Consider the following 24,553-nt stretch of genomic DNA (forward strand, 5'->3'; position numbering starts at 1 on the left):
CTCCCTTCTCTCTCCTCTCTTCTCCTCTCTTCTCCTCTCCTCTCCTATTCTCTCTCTCCTCTCTCCTCTCTCCTCTCTCCTCTCTCCTCTCTCCTTTCTCCCTTATCTCTCCTCTCTTCTCTCTCTTGTCTCTCTCCTGTCTCCTCTCTCCCTTCTCTCTCCTCTCCTCTCTTCTCCTCTCTCTCTCTCTCTCTCTCTCTCTCCTCTCTCCTCTCTCTCTCTCCTCTCATTCTGCTTTTTTTTTGTTGTTTCAGAGACCCATTTTTTTTCCAAGTCTCATCTCTGTGACATGTTAAGGTACCATCATCTATGTACCCTACTCCCATGCTGCCTGTCACATCTATGGTCCCCTTCACAGCCTTTGCCCGCCATGGCAGCCCCCTTTCCAGGGACTCTACTCAGAGCCCGCCCTCCCAGCCCCCACTTTCCCCTGACACAGCCATTTCAGAGGTGGTAAGAGTTCTGAGCCTGTGTGTGTTTCTAACCTCTGGGACACATTTGATTGGCCACAGAGCTGAAGCTTGGCTGCCCCTCAACCTACTTTCCTCTTGAGATTTGAGGGGCAAAGTCACTAGGACTAGGTTGTTTACTCAGAGCCTTCCCTCTCGGCATGAAGTTCTCAGAAGTTTCTGGAAGTGGCCGTGGGGTTGATTGGATGTGTGGTGAGGGATGGCAGTGGTGGTGGGAGCTCTGGATGGGAGGAATGTGGCAGAAAAGTGAACCAAACTGTGGTTGGTCTTAGTGGCAAGGCTTTGGAAGCAGGGAGTTGCTGTGGCTGGGTGTGAGGGCTGCCAATAACACCACACACTCAGGATAAAAAGCGCCCCTCTTCATCCCGAGGGGTTGTCTTAGGGTTTCTATTGCTGTGATAAACACCATGATCAAGAGACCTGGGTGAGTGTGAGGGTCATTTCGATTATACTTCTAGGTCACAATCCATCATCGAGGGAGATCGGGGCAGAAATTCAAGGCAAGAGGAGCCTGGAGGCAGGAGTTGAAACAGAAGGTATAAAAAAAAAATGTTCTGTCCTGGCTTGCTCTTCCTCTTAGCCTACATTTGAAGTGGAAGCTTCAGGTTTCTTTGGAAAGTCAGTTGTGTTGGATGGTGTTTGGCTGTGGCAAACATGTGAAGGAATGTTTTCCTGAAGTGGACACAGGTGAAAAGGCTAAGGCAGACTCATGAAGGAATGTTTGGCTGAAGCAGACACAGGAGAAAGGACGTTCTGCTAAAGCAAGCGCGTGAAGGGGCACGTGATGAAGGACTCTTTGCTAAGGACACACGGGTATTGGTCCGCCTCACATTGCGTAATCGAGCTGCATTTGTTGGGACTCCATAGAGAGAAACGCACCAAAACCTTCTGATGGCTGCTGCAGGTTCTTGCCATTTCTGTGGACTCGGGCTGACTGGCAGAGCGATGTCGGCTGAGACAGACGCACGTGCTGAGGCAAGACCCATGGAGGACACTGATGTTTGAAGGGTGTAAATAGGGCTCAATGGACAGTGGTAGAGGCTGAGCTTGGCTTGCTGATAGCGCTAGATGTGCAACACTTGTGGGGTCTCACGTGTATATAATGTAGATATGATGTGTCTCCTCCACAGTCATCACCACGCTCACCCTCCTCCACAATCATCCCCACCCTCACCCTCCCCCATAGTCAGTCATCCCCACCCTCCTTTGTCCTCCTCTGTCTCTTGTTGATCCCCCCTCTCTTCCCAGCTAAAGATGCCTCTTCTTTTTTTTTTTTTTTTTTTTTTTTCCGGAGCTGGGGACCGAACCCAGGGCCTTGCACTTGCTAGGCAAGCGCTCTACCACTGCGCTAAATCCCCAACCCAAGATGCCTCTTCTTTCAACGTTTTTTTTTTCCTTTTCTTTCTTTTTTCTTTTTCTGCGGCCTGAAGACTTTCACCATGGTTACTTACAGGAGCGTGACTGAGGGGTCATGTGCAGGACTGTGAATAACTCACCAGCAGGCCAACACCACTGGAGAATCTATCTACCCACCCCACAGCAAGCTTTAAACATCCACTGGTCTTCAGCGAAAGGTGCAGCCTCACAGGCCCCGCCCCATTCCACGAGGAAATGTTAGCGGGCCCAATCCTGTGTGGAGATAAGTCAGTGGTTCTTAAATGAAATCTGGATCTCTGTCAGGAGATTTGTATGAATAAATTCCATCTCAGAGCCCGAGTACCAGCTTCAACATATGGGTTTCAAAGAATGTCGCTGCCTTCCCTCAATAGGTATGACTTTCCCACGCAGGAGACTGTCTAACATGAAGCCCTAAGGAACAGGGCAGAGGGCTACCTCCATGCAGAGCTGCAGCCCGAGCTTAGGGGCCAGCCAACCAGGACCCATTTTGGGTGACTGAGAGTGGGTCCCAGGCAGAAGTGTTGGGGAACATATTGAGAGCTCTCTGGCTTCAGGGCAGCGAATGAAGAGCAAATGTTCCGAAAGAGGAATGAAACGGGCTCCTCCCTGGTGCTCCAGCGAAGGCTGATGGACTGATGGACGCTGCCGTTCGGAATCAACAGAGAGTTTATTTAGAGACGAGGGGGGAGGTGGGCGGGGGAGGGCAGTGTGAGCAAATATTCCCCCAGCTGGTTCCCCTTACACGGAGATCTGTAAATAATATTCTGCAATAATGAAAGTTATGAACCAACAGTTCTTATGGAGAAGAGAAAATATTGGCAAATAAAACGGCTTGGTGCCCAGACTATAAACTACCATTTCCTCCTGAGATAGAAGAATGGAAATACCTCATCTGCCAAGGGGAGCAGGGGCAGAGGCCAGGCTGGGTGGGAGCAGGGCAGAAGCAAGGGACCCACTACTCGGGGCCCCAACCTGGGAGCCCGTCCGCTTGTCAGCTGAGCTCCCCATGAGCCCCCCACGTGCACGCTGGCGTTCAATTGCTCATAAAAGTGATTTGCTGAGCATTTAGTGTTTTTAATAAGCTGGGTTTGGGGGTTGCAGACATAGATGATATCTGGGGGAACGCTGGCTTGAACCTTTTGAGTTATTAAAAAGGAAACCGCAGAAAGGAAAGTCAGACGTGGAACAAGGAGAGAGGTGACATTGGGGTCAGCCTCACAGTCAGGGAGCAAGTTTCTGTCTCTTTGTGTTCGAGCCACACACACACCTCCCTGTGCGTTCTCCAGGTCTGTCCACGAGTGACCATCTCTGGGTGTCTGAATTCTGCCCTCCCGATTAGGGACAAAGGCTGATCACCCAAGAGCACCACCTTTCAGTCTTTGACAGATGTAGGAATAAGAAGGTTCGATCGATCCAGAAGCTGGAAGGCTCTCTGTGCAGAAACCTCTCTGTCCTGCACACGACTCCCTCCTTATAAGCTCAGGTTAACAGACCCCCACGAGGCAGCCGATGCCCTCAGAGAGAGACCACATTTCTAAGATAGAATGGAAACAAGTAAAAACACAGAGAGACCACGGATTTGAGGGAGAGAGTGGGCAGGACCACATGGAAGAAAATAAAATAGAAGGAAAATTATTATATTTCAATTTCAAAAATAAAATGTATTTTTTTTAATCTCCAATAAGCTGGGAAGTGGAGCCGTATCGCAGGGGTAGGTTGCTGTGTATAGGGCCCTGGGTTCTATTCTCCAGACCTCTCAAAAAAATCCCAATAAATAGCAGAACGGACAATCTGCTTAATTCACAGCCTTGGGATAAAGCTGTATCTAATCTGTTTCACTCTACTGTGTACCAAATGCCCCAGACCTCCTTACCTCCCCCCTGGGTACAGGCTCCAGAGAGGAGGGCAAAGCCAGCCCAAACATGTCACCGAAAACAAGCCCACCACCGCACAGCCCCCGAGGGTAATTGCTTCTCTCTCCTCACACAGGGTTGTGGAGCCCACGCGGAGCAGCCACTGGGCAAAAGTGTCAGCTCCTAAATCAAAGACATACATCACCAGCCGCCAAATTAACACATTTTATGGAGCTGTAAATGATTTTATGATAAATAGGAACCCAGGGTTATGAATCAGGTTACGCGATTGCTCCCGTCCCCCCTCTACCCCGATCCCCGTTGCTTTCAATCGAGCTACAATACGGGGGGCGTGGAGTGACATTTAGTTACATTAAATTGCAAGCAGGCCTCTCCTCCTCACTGTCTCCCCCACGTAAAATGAGGATTAATGCCCCTTCAGCTGCTCCAAGGCCTCGTTCAGCCACGGGAAAGGACTTGGCGCCCTGGGTCTCTGTTGGTTAATTCAGGAGGTTCTGCTCTGTCCTGGAGAGCCCTGAAGTCTGTGTCTGTGTCTGCAGTATGCTACACAGGATGTTCATTACCCATGGTGCAGACAAAAAAATAAAGGCCCCAAAAAGGGCAGAATCCACCCTGAGAGGGCCTGAGGAATCAGTGGCTGCCATCTCAAGCTCTGTGGACAAACATCCCCAGACCTTAGTTAATGGATTCTAGTTCCTCAGACCTCCTTAGAATGATCCTGTGGGGATGGCTTAGGGCTAGGTGTGGTCGGCAGCTTTTGAGACCATGTTTCACCAAGGATAAAGACCTCAGTCAGAAGATGGGTAGGGAGAAGGCGGACAGGAGAGAGACATACAGTCCTGTGCTTGGCTCTACATCAGCACTACGTATTTTCCAGGAAGCCTGACGCCACTCTACTTTTCCAAGACCTGGGCCTCTCATTCATCCCAGGGACAGCATGGAAGGCCCTCAGATCCCTGACAACAGCACTAACCTTTAGCTCTGGGAGTGGAGGAGAGGGCTGCCTTTCAAAGAGTGGTCAGAGTAAGAACAGGCCTCTGAGGGGACAGCTGAGTGTCCAGGGTAAGGGAGCAGGGAAGAGGCACACAAAACAGGCCAGGAGAGACAGTGATCCCTTCATCCCAGGGTGCCTTCCTGCCCCGCTAGAGTATGGAGCTGCCGCTGGGCCCTAGGGTGGGAGTTGGGAGCCATCTCTTTTGCAGTTAGACTCTGGGACAGAATAATCTCCTATGTCTTTCTTCGTCCGTCTGTCCGTCCATCCATCCGTCTGTCCGTCCATCTGTCTGTCTGCCTATCATATGTAGGGATAGAGATTGATATAGATACAGATGATACTGATGTAGATGTAGATACAGATAGATATATAGTCTTTGCAGCCACCCCCTGGACTGAACCATCCCGAAGAATAACCAGTCAGTGTCTCAGGTGAAGCTCTCCTCTTCGTGATAGCAAATCCACACCTTGACTTTACCCCACACACACAAGGGGATGCAGGGAGAGAGTTCTTCTCCTCCAGGGCCCACGCTGGAGGGTAGAGGGGAGACAGATCATAAGTGCTTGGCCCACAGTCTGGGTGACACACGCACCTCTATTTATAGGTTCCTCTGGTGACCCATGGTGCATTTAATAAGTAGACATGATTCAAGGGTATCCCAAAGCTATCCTCTGGGCTCAGAAACTAGATTGATCCGCCTGTGCTGGATAATTTGTCAACACAGCCCACGCTAAGTTCATCTTGCAGAGAAGAAACCTCGATTGAGAAAATGTCTCCATCAGATTGGCCTTCAGTCAAGTCTGTGGGATGTTGTTTTGAATAATTAGTGTAGGAGGTCACAGTGGGCGGTGCCACCCTGGGAAGGTGGCCTGGGTGTTATAAGGAAGCAGACTGACCAGGAGGAGCAGAGAGGTAAGGCAGTGTTTCTCCATGGCTTCTGCTTCAGTTCCTGTCTCCAGGTTCCTACCTTGAGTTCCTGCCCTGGGTTCCTGCCATGATGTTCTGTAAGCTGAAACAAATCCTTTCCTCCCCAGCAGCTCTGGTCGTGATGTTTAGCTCACCCGTGGAAGCAGAAACACACATTTACGGGTGCGAATGGGGAGCTTGGTCTTGACCTCAGAGCTGTACCTGGTTTTCCACCTCACCTGATTGCAGAAGGCAGGAAGGCCATACACCTAATTGACACTGTTCAGAAGTAAACTGACGAATCCTAAGAAATAAGCTGTACAACACCAAGAACAAGAAGGGCCACACATTCCACTCTAGGTGGGACCTAAATCTCTGCCTCAGCAGTCAACACTGGGCTTTGCAAATGTCTAGAATTCAAGGTGCATGTGTTTATGTATATGTGTGTGTGTGTGTGTGTGTGTGTGTGTGTGTAAGAGAGAAAAAGTGTGTGTGTATAAGAGAGAGGAAGAGAGTGTGTGCATGTGTGTATGCATGCGTACATGCATGTGTGTACGTGTGCACATCTGTGCTGTATCTGTATGTATGTGCATGTGGTGTGTGTGGTGTGTGGTGTATGCGTGTTTGTGTAGTGTGTGGTGTGTGTGTGGTATATGTGGTGTGTGTCAGTGTGTATATGGTGTGTGTAGTGTTTGTGTGCATGTGTGCATTCAGGAGTATGTGTGTGGTGTGTGTTTGTGTGTACATGAGTGCATGTATATATGTGTGCTACTGTGTGTTGTGTAGTATGTGTGTGTGGTGTTGTGTGTAGTGTGTGGTGTGTATGTGGTGTGTGTGGTTGAGTGTGTGTGTGTGGTGTTGTGTGCAGTGTGTGTGTGTGTGTGTGTGTGATGTGTGGTGTATGTGGTTGAGTGCATGTATGTGGTATGTGGTTGAGTGTGTGTATGTGGTGTGTTTATAGTGCATATGTATGTAATGTGTGTGTGTGATGAGTGTGTGGTGTGTGTGTGGTGTCTGTGCATGTGGCATGTATGGTGGTGGTGGTGGTGGTGGTGGTGTGTGTGTGTGTGTGTGTGTGTGTGGTGTGAAGTGCATGCATGTGGTATGTGTGTGTGTACAGTGCATGTGTGTTGAGGCCAGAGGTCAAAGTCTTCCTCAGTCACTGTCCACCGCATTTGTTTGAGAACGGTCTCTCATGAAACCTGGAACTCACTGATTTGGTTGGACTCCCAGCCAGTGATCCCCAGACACCTCCCTCTCTCCACCTCTGCAGAGTCTCACTGCAGTGTGCGGCATCCAGCACGCATCGTAGTCACTTCTCAACTGCTGTGAAGACACACCATGACCAATGAGACTTGCAGAAGGAAGAATTTTCCTCAGGCTTACAGTTTCAGAGGGCGAGTCCATGACCAGCGTGTCGGGGAGAATGGCAGCAGGCACACATTGTGTTGGTGCTGTAGCTGCTGAGTGCTCACATCTGACCCACAAGAATGGGGCAGAGAGGCAGACACTAGGAATGGTGTGAGTCCACCCCAATGACACACCTCCTCCAAAAAGGCCACACCTCCCAATCCTTCCCGAACAGTTCCACCAGCCAGGGCCAAACAGTCAAATACATGAGCCTATGGAGGTGAATCTTGTTCTACCACCACACCACACCTGGCCATGGTTTGTTCATACTCATGCCATTACACATTAATCATATTCATCCCTTCCACACTTCCCTCCCCTCTCTCCCCTGTCCCTCTTCCCTCTCCTCCCCTTCTCCCTCTCCTGTCCCTCCTCCCTCCTCTCCCCTCCTCCCAGGGGCATAGATGACAAGACTCACTGCCCCCTTGGTCTCCAGATTCAGCCCCTGCCAGGCTTCTGACTGATGAAGGCTGGGGAAGGATGGAGAGGCCTCAAAAAGAGCCAAGTGCACACTGGTCTTGAGGGCAATGGTGGCCTCTGACCTTGGTACTGAACCAGCAGGCAAGGTCTACCTGAGAAGACACCAGGTCATAATTCGATGGTCAGAGGCATACCACAGCCATGGGCATACTGCAGAGGTCTTCACCACATCAGTATGGAGACCACACAGACTGCGCATACTTTTGCTTCTCCCAGAAGTGCTTGCTACTGAATGGTTTTCACTTTAGCACGTCATGAGTCTGTGCTAACCATAGACGTGGCTGCATGGGTTCCTATGCCTGGACTCACCCTTGGAAGAAGCCTTTGTAGAAGATGATTACAAATGCACGTATGTACACATATACACGTATACAGAAGAGGGGGATGGGAACTCAGCTGGTACACAGGCACAGAGGCTCTCAGAGCTGTGGTCACAAGGGCACCTTGCAGAGGGAGGGTGGCCATTTAGATGGAAACTCACAGGCCACTCTGAAAACAAGTGTCTCAGGAGGTTGTGGAGACATTAAAGGGAGCCAGCACGAGGAGGTGGTTGGGTGGTGATGTAAGCCAGGAGACCTATAGCCAACTATACTACCAGTAAGAAACCTTCCCCTTCCAGGTCCAGTGTAGGAAAGTGCTCTGCAAGCTCCCTCCACCACAGACTGAGCCCCAGGCACCATGCCTCTCCCTCAGGTATTTTAATAGTGAATGGTAATGAATACCTCCACATCTCCACAACAGTCCAAGAGGGACTCACGGGACCATCTGGTCAACCCTTGCTCCTTGATGAAGAAGACTGAACTGATTCCAAAAGACCTGTCCCATCCCTGTAATAAACCATCCAGCACTCGGCCACAGTAGGACCAGCCATTGTCCCAGACACTGATGCCATAGGCTGGTATAGCTGTCCCCAGGCAGATCCCTGAATTGGTGAGCAGAGTGTGCCAATCAGTGTCATGTACACTGCGAGCAGTAAAGTCATGGATAGGGGCTTATGGGTAACACAGCCCAGCCTGGGCTCGACAGCCAGCAACAGTCATTCATTTTTTAAGCATTCACCCTGGGTTGGTACCATTTTAACATTCTACGACACCAAACAGGGACTGTGCATTAGACACGCTGGGCACAAGGCACAGGAGAACATTTGTCTGGGGAAAGCCCGGAGCCATGAGCTCAGCAAAGCCCCTTCTGGGAAGCACCATTTTTAATTTATACTTGAAAGAGCAGCCAGGAGCCAAGCTGTGGTTATGCAGACCTGGACCGCACTCTCCCAAAGTGTATGAAATGAGGCTGTCATTTGAACAAAAGAGACCTACGGTGTTCAGTTCAGTCCATCTTCCAAGCAACATGAAGATCACGTCTGAGCCCATGAGCTTGATAGCCGCCCAAGACCCAGAGGCGTCCTGGCAGAGAAAGTGATGATGTCAGTGATGTGGTGACCTGGTGCTGAATTAGGAAAAGAGCTGTTGTGGAAGAGGCCCAAAGCACAGCCAAACTTTACATCCAAATTACCCAAGCATGTCCTCCTCTACAAACCGCACACAGGTAAAGAGAAGTCACTCAAAGAATGAGCTTTTATGTGACCGGGGGATGGGGGGAGGGTTGTATTTATAGGGTTCCCAAGTTGCAACTCACCTTTAAAACTCACTACTTCTTGTTTGGTTTAGCACCGGAGCAAGAAAGTCTACAGCCCTGCGAGACAGCCTTCACAATCCCCTGTCCCTCAGGAATCATATTGCCTTCGTATATTTTGAACAAGACAACATTTGTGACAGACTGATTGTCAAAGCTGTGCCGAGATTCCAGCCGTCCCCTCACAGGTGGGACGGCAAGGGGTGGGGGTGGGGCTGCTGTCATAAGGCAGTATGGGGCCCCTGCTGTACCATGAGATACTGAAAGTCACTTCCCTAAATGTTACCGACCCTCCCTTGACATTAGAGTAGACAGGGGTACACTGGAGGTAGAAGGGCTTAGGCAGGGAGAGGATCAGAGGAGAGGGAAAACAAACAGGGTTTACATCCGAGAGGGTATGGGAGAGCTATATGGAGACCTATGGCCTTGTAACCAAAATGCCTGGCTCTCATTCTTGCCCTGCACTGAACAGGGAACAAATAATCCATACTGAGAGCACGGCCTCCCTGTCCGTAGCCCCTGAGCTGCAGCTGGTAGGCCCTCCTCGAGTTCACTGTGTGGTGTCAAGCACTCAGACCATCAAGGGGTCATGGAACGTGCTTTCTGGGGTATGTAGGCTACATAAGCATAGTACCGTTCCTTATATGGGAGGTGAGCATCCAAAGGCTTTGCCACCCATACTGGTCAGGAACAATCCCCCGGGGAGACTCGAGGACCACTTGCTAATCCCAAAGACGTGAGGAGAAAGACCAGCGGCACAAACCATCATGGACAAATTCACTAAGGCTTCCTTTCTTATTTGTGTACAGAGGCAGCTTCCCCCTGAGGCGAGGTCCAAGAGGACGGCGTTGGGTGTGTTAAAGACAAAGTTTCTATCGTTCAGGAGTAGGGGGTTTCCAAATGGGGGGAGGGGGCTTGGCAGGCAAACCGTCAGGGTTCTAGCAGCAGAATATAGCAAGGTGGTCACAGCAGCAAGTTGTCATAACAACCTTTTGAAACAGAGATAGGACTGCAAGATGATCATAACCTCCCGAAACAAAGGCAGACACAGTTGACATTTCTTGGAAAAGGCAGAACAAAACCATTTGTAGTTAAGGTTCCTGGTGGGGCATAGCCCGATCCTTGTACCAACTACATAAACATATCATATCATAATTTAATATTTATTACATGAATATTATAACTTGCTATTCACAACATAAACACAAACGAACCTACTTCTTCTTTACTATAAGACGGCTTCGAAGCCCAAGATGGAGACAGGCTGGTTTCTCACACTGTGTCCTTTAATTGGCTGTTGGGCAGATGTTAGAACCAACCAAGCCCCCTTCCTGATGTAAAACCACGACATCACCTCTCTCCTTGCCCTTTTGAGTGTTGGTACCTGTCACATCTGCCCTGTTGTCCCCTCGGCCATCTTGGAAAGGCAGGATCTAGAAAAATGACCAATGAGTGAAATCTGGCTAGTTGCTCTCAAGAGTACGAATCAACGCTATACAGCTTCACACAAGAGACCCCGCCCCAACCCCTTGCGTCATGCGTGTCCTGATCCACTTTAATGGTCAACACAGCTTAGGAGCTATTTGCTTCAGAAGAGAATCTGCCCCCGTGAGATTAGCAGGCAGGGTGTCCGTGATTGCCTTGTTAACGGATAAAGGAGAGCCCGGCCCACTGTGGGTGACACACCCCTAGGCTTCAGCTGTAGAGGGAAGCTATGAGTATAAGCTGGCCGGCGAACCATTCAGCAAAAGCATCCTCCGTGGTTCCTACTGTGTTTCTTTGCTGTGAAGTGAGTTCCTTGATCTGCGGTCATGCTCTGTGGAACGGCAAGCGGCCTGCCTGCCTCCACGTCCCCCAGTGGTGGAGCGAGATCTGGAATTATAAACTGAAATAAACCAGCCCCTTCCATTGGTTTCTTTTGGTCAGTATTTTAATTGCAGCAACAGGATGGCCTCAGATTTGCAGCTTCCCAGCTGAGTGGGACTAAAGCAGAATCATGGGTTAGCCCTCATAAGTAATCTTCAACTCAGGACTTTTCTATTTCAAGACCTTCCCCTTCCTCCCATTGGCCAGACAAAGCCAACAGGTCCTGGGAAATCTCTGCAAGGCAGGCTGGGAAATGTAGTCTTCTTATGCACGTGGCGACATAGTGCCTAGAGGTCAGAGAAACAAAAGGCCCCATCTGGTCTTGGCACCTGCAACTCAAAACGTGGGACCTCCAGCAGGTTCAGAGTCTACTCCGGCACGCCCAGATAGTGACTTATGAATGAGTACAAGTTACCTTATACGAGCACTTACACAGTGTGCAACCGGCCCCAGGGGTCAAGGTCAAATCCTGTGCGAAAAGCGGAAATCCAGAGATGAACAGCACCACCCAGTGGCCAAGAGACGAAGCCCTAAGTAGATGCCATCCCACCAGGCTCAACATCTTCCCACATTTCCTATGGTTCCCAACAGCCCTCCGGTAAAACCCCATTCCAAAAGGACAGGACACGCCCAGAACGCGTCTCACACACCTCAGCAGCTTTCCCACTCCTGTGACTTTATCCTCACTGTCTTTGAAGGAACACCCTGCTCAGATCCCCTGGCTACTCTGTGTAGACACCGACTGCGTGCCTAATCAATCCCCAGAGGGGATGCCTCTGCTCCATGTCCATCACCTCCGCCTGCTTCCTTCAGATTCTTCCCAAGTTCATGTCCTGACTTGTTATCCCAGCCTGAAACTGCGCCGTCCTGTATGGCTCTCCTACTGCACCTACACGGGCAGAGGGCAGAATATGGAGAATGCTGAACTAGTTAAAAACAAAAGCAAAAGCAAAACAAAAAAAAAAAAAAAAAAACAAATAAGCAGCAACCAAAAAAGCAAAAATCGAAAAAAAACCAGAAACTTGGCCGGATCCCTATCTGAGATCTGTCAACTGTCTTCACCTCTTCACAAAGAATGTTCTGAAGTCTGCTTGGCAGGCAAAGGGGGTATGCTACCTTCTCTCTCCACAGAGAACTCAGGGGTCTTCAGAAGGAAGACATAGCTTAGCCACACTTCTGTGACCTGTGCTTGGTGAAGCACCTCACCTTTCATCCCTCCCCACACCCAGCCCCCACCTGCCCAGCATACCCTGGGAACAATGAAAGTATCTTTCACCTTTAGAAGCAGGCTGTAACTCTGAGCAGAGAGACCTAGTGAAACCCCCATGAGTCCACAGGCTGGGGCCATGGCCAAGTTCCCAAGCCTGCGGTTTCCTAGCTGAGTGAGACGGGAGTCCTTTCCTGCTGTGCAGAGGGCTCCACAGGAGGGACTGCATAAACTGCTCTGCCCTCCCATGCTCCACACCTGAGAAGGGCACCACAGTGTCACACCTGCAGCTATGTCCTTCTCTCACTACACAGACACAAGAAGGGAGGTACACCCAAGCTCCCTGTTCTGTCCCCATCAGCAGCTACACAGCAAGTAGGAGCATCAGCCTTTCTGAGACCAGCCAAGTTCATAGAAAGCACTGGTCTGAGAATGACCAGGCAACAACATGTCACCACTCACAGGAGAGAGCCAAGGGTCCGGATCCAGGAAGCTCCACCTACCTCCAGCTTCTTTGCGCTCCAGAGTCCGCACCCACTGCCCAGGACTCCCACAAAGAGGCCGCCAGGTAACCACTGGATCCCTTCTTTCCAAATATCCCCTCTCTACTCCAGCCTAGAAACTTCCCAGTCTGGGGGAGCTGGAAGGCGTCCTGACAGAGCTGGCTTGAATCCAACCAGGACCCCTTCTCCCTCAGGCAGAAAGACGCCCCTGAAAGGCACTAAAGTTTTAACCAGGGATAGCTGACATTTCCCCCCTGTGCTGAAAAACAGCAGCAGGCCAAGCATCAAGCCACCTTCTGGCTGAGGCATCTGCACTCTGCAAGCAGTAGGCATTTCATCAGTGTCTATCAATGACCCCATGAGGTCAGGGTGTGAGTCTGTCCTGGTGGTGGGTGGAGGCTAGGACGTGGCCCCATGTTGACTCCATCACCACTTGCTGAGGGACCTCCAAACCCGTCTCTCCAGATAACAACCTCAAGGAAGCCTCTGGTGCAGCCTTCCCTTCCTCAGGTCAAGACTTTGCTCTGCCTTGACCTCGAGTGATATCTTGCTGCTGAGGTGCAATGTCCCAACACCATCCCATACAGACCACTGGCTGCGAGAGCCATGAGACACGCTTGAGCATATCTTGCACCTCACAGGCTGCAGGAGGCCTGCTGCCCCCATGCTGCGGCTGTAGGGAACCAGCATGGCTGCACCGTGTGCATCTTCCAGACGGTGAGGCTGGGCTCTGGAGAGCGTGAGCAGCCTGCCATGGTCACCAGCAGATGAAGGAGGAGAATGGAGCGGAGCCTGGAGCCCTGCTTCTCACTGATTCTTCTCTGTTTGTGCAGGACTCTTGGGAGCCACTTGTACACCCTGAGGACTGGCTCGGTGCTCTGAGTCACTGTGAGACCCTGAAGCCACCTTCCAGAACTTCCCAGGGGACTTACCTGCTTTGGGGAGATATTGGTGTATAGCCTCGGAATGGGGATGATGTGTGAGGGTTGGACACATACTCCTCTAGGGGCACCAAGGATGCAGAACATGCTGACATGCTACCAAACCGGTATCTGAGGACAGCTGCTGGGCCCAGCTGCTTGCCTGCTCATTTTCTCTTTTCCGGCTTCTTCTGTGTTCCCCAAAACACCAGGAGATGCCGAGTAGCTCTGAGGTTCAGCTCCCCTGAGCCAGGGGCCTGGGGATTTTCTGTTCTCTGCTTCCCAAGACTTGGGACTTGGGAACAAACTCCAGTAGAGCCTTGTGCATACTAAATGTGATCTCCACTGTTGGGCCACACCCAAGATCCTGCTCCTTTGAGAATAGGGTCTCACTCTGTAGCCCATGCTGGCCTTGAACTTATGACACACACACCCATACACACATAAGCCTCTTCCAAGTACTAAGTTTACTTGAGCGTGCCAGCAACCTCGTCCCAATCTCCAAGATGCGACCTTTGAACTCAGACTCCCTTTGTGCTGTCCTAAGAGGTTTGCGGCAGTGACTTTGAAAGAATCGGTTAAACGGAAGGATGGCCATCTGCAGAGCCGCAGGGCCCGAATAGTTTCTCAATTAAAAGCTTAAGAAGCGATGGCTTTTCTCCCTTTGCAGCTCTCGGGCTCTGTCTGTGGGGCACCCACCTCTCCTAGGGCCCTCCAGCTGCCAGTAACTTGTTAAGTGGCTGGAATAGTAATCCACACTTGATAGGCCACGTAGTCAAAGGGTCCTTCTAGGACCATACGCCTCTACAACGTATTGATTTGTGTTCCAGAGCTCAGAAAAACCAATCTCGGTCCCATGAGCCAGAGTAGAGAGCTACAGAGTCTGGAGAGGGCCTTCAGCAGAGGCTGTGCTCACGTGAGAATTGGTCATTGATCTCTTGAGTTAGGTTCCTGAGGAGAGCCTTCAAGGAGATGCACTAAACACACAGGGACAAGATGGGGATTGGCCTTGGAGCGGAGAGAAAAGGATCTGTCTTTCCTACCCACCTGAGCCCAGTAAAGTGTGAGGCAGGCGGCTGACCTGACCCATCGCTGAGGGCCGGTCTAATGTGCAAAGTCTTGAAGCAAGATTCTGACTCCAGTGCCCAAGCCTGCAGAGCGGACTGCGTTCATAGCCAGTCTTCCCACAGTCACTGAGCTGCACAGCGAGGAGACTCCAGCAAGGCGTTTCTGCACCGGAATCCTCAGACGGGGTCTTCGAAAGGGACTTAGGTAAGCAGGATAAGGCTGCACTGCTAAGGGGACCCTGATGATGGTGGCTTTCGAAAACAGGAGGAGGGGTATGTATCCACAGGGCAAAGGTCACATGATGAAGGGGACAGAGACCAGACTGCCTGTAATTCAAGAAGCAGTAAGGGCCACATTCACTGTGAGCTGAAGTGGGACAAGGACAGATTCTTCCCCTCACTCCGAACCCTCAGAAGGACCAGTCCTACGGACACCCCATGCTGTCTACAAACTCCAGCTCTCTGGCCGTGAGTCCCGGTCACAGTCACTGCAGGAGCCAAACCTGTCCCCAAACTGCTCTCAACCTGCAGGCGGCCTTGCTGTACACACAAGACGTGGTGTGAGGGACCTTGTGTCGGAGAGCCATCGAGGAAGACGCCAGGCAACCACCTCTGGATCCCATGCATAAGTAGACACGTGCAAGCGAGCGCAGTTGCACACACATGAACACAAACACACAAGCTCTTGGGAGTCAACATGAGGAGACCTCACTTTCGATGCATCCCCAGAGTGCAGCAAAGAATAAGGCAGACGGAGAAGACACCCTCCTTGTCAAGGACAGAAATTGCTCCTTTCTTCACAGTAGGGGCTTTTCTCCTAACCCTTTATCCTGACCCCCGACTCTGAAGGCCTCTCCTTCCACTGCCATCCCCTCTGCCCTGTGGCATTGCCTGACGTGGCAGTACTGCTCAGCGGCCCTCACAACACACTCCCACCAGCTCTTGAAACAAGTCAGCCTGCCCTGCTCATGAGCGCCTGAGGCCAAGTGTGACTCCTGGAAGGAGGCAGCAACCGCAAGCTCTAAGCTGGATGAGGTTGGAAACAGGCCTCCTTTGTAGGAGGGGTCAAGGGCACAGACTATGCCCAGGCTATCCACTACCTAGCCAGCAAGGTCTCCCAAGCACTCAGTTACCCACTGGCTTCCCTGCTCACCCCCACATCTACATGTGTTTTCTGGGCCCTGAGGCTTCACTTTTCCCAGTCTAAAGGTTCCCCACCCCCAACCCCTCCACTCTTAGCATCCCTGGAGTCTCCGAGGCAGATGGCTTCTCCTTTTCCTAACCCGAGAAGCATCATGCTCTCACAATCTGCTGCCAAGTGCCCCAGAGCAGAGCCGCGCTGCTGCAGGAAGGAAGCCCCTCCCCCACCCTCTCACCGTGGGACATTTCTAATCAGACCCATCCACCCTGCTAAAGTGAATATGGACAGCAAGGTGGAAAGTAGACATGGACCCAGCTCACTAACCCGAGCCCTGAGTTCTACATACATTTGAAACAGAATTCACAGCAAGAAACTCCCTTGGGTCCCTAAAAAATCTCACTATCCATTCATCTCATAAGCCATAGTGTGAGGACTTCAGAGCCAGAGAAACCCAGGGTTCAAGTCCTGGTGTCTCTGTGGTCCTACTGTGTTCTTTTGGCTGCCCTACTGTGAGGAAGGTGCCAGAGTCTTGCTAACAGTGAGGACCTTTCCTCCTGGCTTGTCAAGGGAAAACACAGGTCAGAGTAAGAAGTGAGCTATTCCTCTCCGAGCCCTTCTTGGGAACCCAGGAGTAACACTTAGCCCCAGAGGTGACAGTTCCTTCCCCATCTTTCCACACCATCCCTGTAAGACACTCCGAATAGCTCTCTACACGGGAATCAAAAGCCTGGCCTCCTCGGCAAGCCTTCGACAAGGAGACAGCAGCAAGGAGATGAGTCCTCTGTAGACTCAAGCCATCTGGAGGTAAGCTCTCTCTCTGGGAGCTAGAGAGACTCTAAATGCCAAGGGGCTGCAGTACATGGCCTCCTTGTGACCCATTGAACACAGGGTCTGCCCAGTGCTCCCGATACCTACCAAGATCCAAGCTGCCATCTCGCTTACTTCTCTGGAAATTGGGCCGGGGCATCCTGTCAAATCCACCGTCCATGCCTCTTGCATCCCACAGTAGAGGCCGCCTTGCCCGGTCGGAAGGCACGCGTAAGTTGAGTCTCACACTCATGACTCCGCGTGGATCGCTAATCAAATCACGGTGAAGCCGATGCCGAGTGCCTCTTATTAGCAGTAACGGTATTTAAAATAATAGAATCTGCTCGCGGTGTGTGATGGCGCTTCTAAGTACTTCTGTCACGCCAGCTTCCGGGAGCATCTGTCGTTCCCCGCGGCCATTACTTATGCTGACAATTACCGTAACAGTCAGCTGGAACTGTGGGGACAAACAGCCCTGATACCTCAGGAGCTGGTACAAAAATGGAAGCTTCCTCTCGGGGAACAGCAGAGCTCCTCCGCGGGGCCCTGGGAGCACTGCTTTGCTTCGTTTTCCTAGAACCCTGGCTGAAGTTCTCAAAACCTGGGACCCCTTGTTCCCTGGGTGGAGATTGGGAGCAGAGGAGGCAGGGCTAGACCACACATGGACATTTAAGAATTCTCCTGGAGGTGGACGGTCACAGCTCTTCACGATTCCTGGCTGAAGGAAACCCATGGACAACCCCAGAGTCAAATGGGGTAAGGAAGGCCACTCTGCAAGAAAATATTCCGGCTACGGGGCAAACTACGCTCCCCTCCAAAGAGCACATGCTCGAGTCCAAGTTCCCAGCAGCGGGGAGCCTGCGCTTACTTGAAGAAGGGTCTGGTGGAGGTGATCGGTAAGAACAAGGCAGAGCAGAGAACTGAGTGCTTCTGAGATCTTTGACAGCCAGACACACAGAGAGACACCAGACGGAGACTAAGGTCAGGGAGATAGGATTCTAGAAGGAATGTTTGCAGCCTCCAGGAACCAAGATGGAGACATAGCAAGGAATCATCCTCACAGCCTCTGAAGGAAGCAACCGCCCTCTCTTTGACCTTAGGTTTCTACAGGCTGGACCATGAGAGATGGGAGCTCTGCTGTCCAAACTGCCCCAGCTGTGGGCTTTTTGCTGTGGAGACAAGGCAAGCAGGGAAGTGTATGGGGCTGAGGAAAGGAATGAGCCTCAGCGGGGTACCCAAGTCTAAGGCAGACAAGGTCTGCCAGCCCTGGACCCATGTGGACCCAGGATTTCCCCCTGGGAGTTGGAGTCTGTATGGCTTTGTGCCCTGGCTGCTCACCTCACAGCTCTGAGTTGTGAGATAGGAGCTATGCTTCAGTTCCGGGTAACGATGGCAGACCAGTGTTTCCACATTCTGAATGTTGAGCAATGGTTCTTGATGCCCCAGGATGATCTCTTTCGGGGGGGACCTCAGATGTTCTAGTGAGAAATGCACCCTTGGGGCACTGTGGCATCACCATCAAGATGAGGGATCCCAGAGGGATCCATACACCCACATCAAGTGAGCTCTGGGAGAAAGTGGGCTCTGCCCTGCACCCTCTCCCAAGGCAGAGTCCCTCCAGCCCTAGGAAGGCAAACAGCAGGAGAATAAAGACCATGCAAAGGCCCCTGTGCTGGTGGAGACCAGGGTCCTCTAGGCTGAACGCCACACAGCCCTAAGCCCCATATGAACGCCTAAACAGCCAGTGGGGACTGGCTCTTCTCATGCCCCTCCCCCAACAAGCTCATGGTGTGAAGCCACTGTCCTAAGCACAGCAGTCATTGTGACAGCCCACAGCCTCCAGACCCAGAGAGAAGGGAGGCTCCTGACTGGGCATGTGGTAGCCCTGAGACAGGTGAACCCTCTCTCCACAGCCTGTGGTGCCAGCTGGGTTGACAGAACACTATTGGGGGGATGCAGTGGTTGTCTGGTCAGAGGTTTGAGAAGGAGAGCCTCAGACAGGCAGACTTCAGGGAAATGGCCAAAGTGGGGCCTTGGGAGTGCCCTGAGCTTGACCCTAAGCCGTGGGTGTGGGAATCAGACCCTTCACAGTGTAAGAAAGCCATTAAGAACTGAACCCAAACACAGATGGTCCCACACTGGCCAGTCTTAGATCAACAGGGAAGAGTGAGCCCAGTCATCTTTTACGTCACCGGCAACTCTGACTGCTGAGGGTTCCCATCATTCAGTGACGTCTAACTACTTCCTGTGGCATCCGGGTACCAAAGGGCCTTCCTCCATCCCAGGTGATGAAGAAGAGTTGGCCTTGGGATCCCCAAAACTCCAGAGTGGTGTTCTTTCCCTGGTCTCCAACCAACCTTCCTGCATGCTCTGTGCTGCAAGCTGACCATTTATAGGCACATTCTGTGCTGGAGGAGCATGTCCATCCGGCCGCTTTCATCTCCCAGATCCCAGCCTCTTGTACGTGTGATGAAGACTTTGCCTCAAGTCCTGCCAGCTACGGTGTCAAAGTCCACGTCCCTACAAGTCATCTGTTCCTCAGAGATGTGCAGAGGGACATCTGTCAGTGGCTGACTGGCCTGTGGGAGAGTAGCCCACACATCTCTGTCTGTTCTTCAGAAGGTTTTCTGAGCTCTAGGCCAAAAAGTCCAAGGCAAGAGATAAGGGTCACAGATCCAGCTGGTTTTGGCTTGTTTTGTTTGGTCTTTTGCAATATTCTCTCTCTCCCTCTTTCCCTCTCTCCCTCTCACCCTCTCTCTCTCTCTCCCTCTCTCCCTCTCTCTCTCTCTCCCTCCCTCCCTGACCCCTCCCCCTCTCTCCCTCTCCCTTCTTCTCCCTCTCCCCTCCCTCCCCCTCCCCCTCCCCCTCTACCTTTCCCTCCCTTTCCTCCCTCCCTCTCCTCCCTCCCTCTCCTCCCTCCCTCTCCTCCCTCCCTCTCCCTCTCTCCCTTCCCCTTCCCCTCCCCTTCTCCTTTTCCCTCCACCTCCCTCTCCCTCCCTCTCTTTCTCTCCCTTCTCCTCCCCCTCCCTCCCTCTCTTCCCCCTCTCCTCCCCCTTCCTGTCCCCCTCCCTTCCTCTCCTTTCTTCTCCCCCTCCCTCCCTTTCCCTCCCCCACTCTCTCTTCCTCTCCTCCTTCTTTTTCCCCTCCCTCACCCTCTCTCTCCCTCTCTCTCTCCTTCTCTCCCTCTCTCCCTCCCTCCCTCCCCATCTCTCCCTTCCCCTCCCCTCCCTCCCTCTCCCTCTTCCCCCTCCTCTTCTTTCTCTTCCTCTCTTCTCAGAGCTGAGGACTAAACCCAAAGCCTTACACTTCCTAGGCAAACTGTTTCCTACTAAACCCCCAACCTCCCCCATGCCCCACCCACAATTCTAAATGTAAATTTGAAGCATGGGCCTCAGCCTAGGGAGGAGACCAAGTACAAAACTCACTGGGGATAAATGCAGATCCAGAGAGCATCGTCTTGGGCAGGCCCTGGGCAGTGAATCTAGAGTCATGAGAAGAATTGCACGTTTCAAGGGTTTCCACCTCTCTCTCTGCTCCACCTAAAGCCCAAAGTCAGTCAGTCAGTCAGTCAGTCACCTAAACCCCCACCCTGAAACCCAAGGCACAGATAGCAGAAGGAGCAAGGAGTAGATGTGGTCCCCAGGAACTGCTTGTTCTAGGAAGCAGAGTGCTGGGGCCATCCTTGTGTTATCTCCTCCGAGCACGTGGTCCGTTTCTTCTCCCAGTGCAGACCAGCTTTCCGTGCTGGTCCACAGGTTCAAACTGCACACCCAGATGGCCCTGGTGTGTCTTTGCCTCCACACAAAAGACTGTTTCAAGTTCCCCAGCTGCCGTTACTTCAGAGTTCTCAAGGGAAGGGTTTAACGGACTTGCCTGAGTCAAGTGTCCATGTGGACCATCAGCCAGTCCCACAGGCAAGGCCATTCTTAGGGTGCACTGTTGTCCCTTGGGCTAAGAAGTGGGGAGAGCAGTCTGGAGTGTGTGCTCTCAGCAGGGCCAAGCCTCCCTCCTCCAGGCTGTCTGCCAGTGATAGAAATATCTAGATTGACAGCTTACCTGCAGATCCTCCGCCCCTCCAGCCCTCCTTGCTGCCCAGAGTTCTGCCTTGGGCAGTATTCTCATTTCAGAATGGCACCCACTGAACAGGTCAGGGCCTATACACACAGAGGAAGCATTATTGTCTCCCTCTGGTCCAGCTCAGCTTTGGGGACAGGGCTTGCTCCTACAGCCTCCTAACCGAGAGAGCCAAGGTCACTGTCAACCTGTCATATAGCCATTTAGAGGCTGCCTCAACCCTGTTCCACCACACCCTTCCTCTTCCCAGGCCAGCATGACACTCAACAAATCCTTCTGCTGTGAGGGAGTTATAGCCAGGCTCCCAAGACCCCACTTTATCCCTTCATCTGTGAACTCCGGTGACCGTAAGGGCCGTCCTGGGTGACATGGTTCCATTCACGTCTTTGCCGTGCTCATTGAATTCTGCTTTCCCTTGGCTGGTTCCTGCAGCGGCCGAGTCTGTGTCCTGCCAGGCCTTCCTCAATGTTTTCTGATGACTCTGCCACGCTCCCTCGCCTGCTCATCCATCTGTCTCTGAGCTGAAAAGCAAAACACGCCGCCGCCCCAGAGGAGCTCATGGGTCACGGGATGGATTCTTCTGGAAAACGAGGCTTGTCGTGATGAGTTCTGCCCACATTTCATGGCTGAGGAAGTTTCTAGACACTACAGGCAGGGTCTACCTTCTTCGGTACCATGTCCTGCCAACTAGATGGTTTCTCTGGGGGCAGGGAACGCCATCCATCCCAATCTGAGAAGAAGGATGTTCTCATCAGTCCCTGAGACCTAGGCAGGAGGTGCCTTCAGAAAGTATGAGGCCCACAACTCCCTCCCACTCCAAGGTATGCAGAAAAGCCCAAGGAGGAAGCTTCTCTCATACCTGAAGGCTCAGCAGATATGCTCGCCTGGGGGCCTGCACAGACACATGCTCGTCTTCAATGTCCGACAGAGAGACTACATAGACAACATTTGTGTTCAATGCCTGACCGAGAGACTGCCCAGAGCCCAGTACTCCTCTAAGCCAAGAAGAGAAGCAGCCCAAACTACTCAGGAAGGACCTAGACCCAGAGCCACCGCCAGCTGCACACACTGACCTGGGCGTCATGGCTAAGGGCTGACCAATGGCTGGGCTCTACAAAACCCTAGAAATGAGAGCCTGAGAATTACCATTTCCGCGAATGTTACCGTGTGTATCTGCTGCTGGGTCACCGACTCCGGGATTTTCAAAATTTCACTGTGTCTCCTACAGAATTGCAGAGGGTCAACATGGCTGGCTCTGGTAGCAGAGGCAAAGATTAGTGCAATGGTCTGAACGAGAAGGGCTCACCCTTCCCACAGGCTCAGGTAATTTTTTGAACATTTGGTCCCTGGTACATGTTGACATTGGGAAGTCATGGAACCTTAGGAGGTGGAGCCTTGCCCGAGGAAGTTCCTCGCTGGGGGCGGGCTTTGGGCATTTACGGCCTTCTGGTCCTTCTTCCACACATCCCCGAGTCGGCATGCTTTTAACAGGCTCCGTCCTTCTGGAACCGTAAACCAGCCACTACCCCTCTAAGTTGCTTTTGGTCATGGTATTTTACCATAGCAACAGAAAAGTAGCTAATACAATTGGCTTTGGGTATGTATACTGGCCGGTTTTGTATGTCAACTGGACACAAGCCGGAGTTATCACAGAGAAAGGAGCCTCCCTTGAGGAAATGCCTCCATGAGACCCAGCTGTAAGGCATTTTCTCAACTAGTGATCAAGGTGGGAGGGCCCAGCCCATTGTGGATGGTGCCATCCCTGGACTGGTAGTCCTGGGTTCTATAAGAGAACAAGCTAAGCAAGCCAGGGGAAGCAAGCCAGTAGGTAACATCCCTCCATGGCCTCTGCATCAGCTCCTGCCTCCAGGTTCCTGCTCTGTGTGAGTTCCAGTCCTGACTTCCTTTGGTGATGAACAGCAATGTGGAAGTGTAAGCTGAATAAACCCTTTCCTCCCCAACTTGCTTCTTGGTCATGATGTTTGTGCAGGAATAGGAACCCTGACTAAGACACTATGTGTGTTCAGATGCCCACCCCGGTGGGCTACAGTCTCCAAGAGCCCTGTCCCCTGCTCAACTGCATGGTGAAGAGTCAGGACAACCAACAACATGAACAACGTCCCATCTCACTGAGAAAGTGAGAGTCAGAATTGGGGTGGATGACTGGGGTCTCACACAGCCATTTCTTCTGGAAAGCTCCGCCCTGCACCTGACTCTCTTTACATTTAGATTCCCAGAGATGGCCTCTCTACCTCAGAAGCTGGGTAGGTAGGTTGGAGCTGCTCAAACTCAGCCTAGAAGGAAGCCCTCCCAGCCATGGCTGCCCAGCCTATGTGTCCACATGCTCTAGAGCCAACCCTTGTAAGAGGTGCTTCTGTTGGAGGCTTCAGGGCCTGGGAGACTGAGGTCAGCACCCTGCTGCAGGAGAAAAGCTTGGAGCTATAAAGATTCCCAGAGTGGGCAGGAAAAGGAACCTCCTTGCTGGGAAAAGTTTGGCCCTGGCTCCCACATCTCCAAGCTGATATCAGAAGAAGAAAAAAATCTCTGAAAAAAATGGTTTTCAGCAAACCTCCACCAAGCTTGTTGGTGAGGAAAGGAGGGGGTGCCTCTGAATCTCAGTGGTGAGGGGACCCCCCACCCCTACCCCTGAGGCCAGGGATAGAGCACCAAAGGCCAACCCCACAGCTTTTCACTTCAAAAGCTCCTGCCTAAGGCCACACTGATCCCCACCCCAGCCCCCCAGGGTACCCAACACTTTCCTTCTCTCCTTTTCAACCCAAGTGTGAGAGGGCAGATTTGATCCCTACTCAGCCAAACAGTGGTCTGGGCTGGGCTCAGGCTGCCCTTTCACTCCCTACACAGGCTCACCCAGGAGAGCCTCTGCCTTGACTTCTTCCACAAGCAGGGCCCCACTGAGGTGAGAAACTGGAGCTGGATGAATGCAGACCCCTCCCCTTTTTCCTCCTCCTCTCCATCCCCCCCCACTCTAACATTATTGTGTTTTTATCTGTTTTACTTTTTATTTACATTTTAGCATTTCCCCTTCACATCCCTGTCCCTACTGCACACATAGGACACAAGCCAGACGCATCTGTGGCTAATCTAAAATGCCATTAATATAGATTGGGGTCCCACTCCCCGGGCCATCCAGGGGCCAAACCCCAACACAACACACACCCTTGGGGAAACTCCAGCAGGAGGCTTGTTGGGGCATGGCCAGGTTCCCTGCAGAAGTCTCACCCACCTTCCCAGCTGTGTGTCCCACCACTGCTGTCCTGGGAACACTCCGTTGTCCCTTCAGCAGCACAGGGCAGAAGTGTGTGACTTGGAATTCTGTCATAGGCACGTGCTCTGCCTAGGGTAGGGGCCATAGCTGAATCCTCCTGTGTGGACAGCTGCAGCCCTCATAGCTGCCCTCTGTAAACACCAGTCGGTTGTCAGCGTAAAGACAAATCTAAGTCTAGGGACAGTGTTCTGTCAGTCGTAGCTGGTGAAGGACACCCCTGGGCTCCACAGGTCTTAAAGGCAGTTAGCTGGAGTTCTGACAGTGCAGGAGCCCAGCAATGAGCTCCCAGAACCACAGAAGGCCTTCAAGAGGCAACTGAGGGCTGGGATGCCTGTGGGGCTCAGCTGGGTCTGGGGTAAGGAAGAGGAGCAGAGGAAGATAGGAACTGAAGTCTTGAGCTCCTCCGGACAGTCCCCTGTGGTCTTGGAGAGGCAGGAGATGGGGTCTGGTGGCTGCAAACTCTGGCTTGAGGCTGGACTCCACCACATGACAGCCATAGGCATTTACCTAGGTCACCA

Source organism: Rattus norvegicus, chromosome 5 (genome assembly GCF_036323735.1).
Source record: "Rattus norvegicus strain BN/NHsdMcwi chromosome 5, GRCr8, whole genome shotgun sequence".
In the NCBI taxonomy this organism is placed as follows: domain Eukaryota; kingdom Metazoa; phylum Chordata; class Mammalia; order Rodentia; family Muridae; genus Rattus; species Rattus norvegicus.